Here is a 705-nt window from a genome sequence, read left to right as displayed (position 1 = left end):
CCACAGCCTGAACTTTCCATCAGCCACACTTTTATGGCTGGACTCTAATCATTAACCCAGGACCAGCGGCCGAAGGTGCTTCACGGTGTGGTTGTGCTGCCAGAGCCCAACACACCCAGAGAAGCTGTGGTTGGGGGACACACATCACTCCCATGGGCTGCAGCTATGGTGGGGTACAGTGAAAAGGATGGGGAAAGCTATCAATGGTTCTGCAGGGGAAAGGAAGGGCAGAGCCATCCAGGAATGAGCTCAATATCCCCAGACAAGGGGACACAGGCAGGCAGGAGGAGAAGGTGTAGGAGACAGCCCTATGCTCTCAGAGGGGTGAAGGCAATAATTAAACCTCCTCCACTCTAGGGAAGGAGGAAAACTGCAGCCTTGTGCCAGAACTCACCCTGGAGGCTCAGGCCACACTGCTGGACTCAGCACACCAGGACCACAAATCCATAAAATAAGCCCTAATTTTTCTGTTTTATCTTTTACCAGGACAAAGATTTGCAGGACAGAGCCCAGGGGGGCTCTGTCCACCATCCCTGGAAGCCCCTCTAGATGTGCCCTTCTTCCATGCTGAGGACCCCCACAAATAACCCACAGGGGCTGTGTCACACACTGTTTTTACTGGTGAGCCAATGGTACATGAGAGAAGGCACACACAACACCAGGGTGATGGGAACTGGCAGCATTGGGTCCAAATAGCCACATCCA

Source organism: Acanthisitta chloris, unplaced genomic scaffold (assembly GCF_000695815.1).
Source record: "Acanthisitta chloris isolate BGI_N310 unplaced genomic scaffold, ASM69581v1 scaffold23528, whole genome shotgun sequence".
NCBI classification, from domain to species: domain Eukaryota; kingdom Metazoa; phylum Chordata; class Aves; order Passeriformes; family Acanthisittidae; genus Acanthisitta; species Acanthisitta chloris.
Note: the sequence above shows the minus strand (reverse complement) of the source record.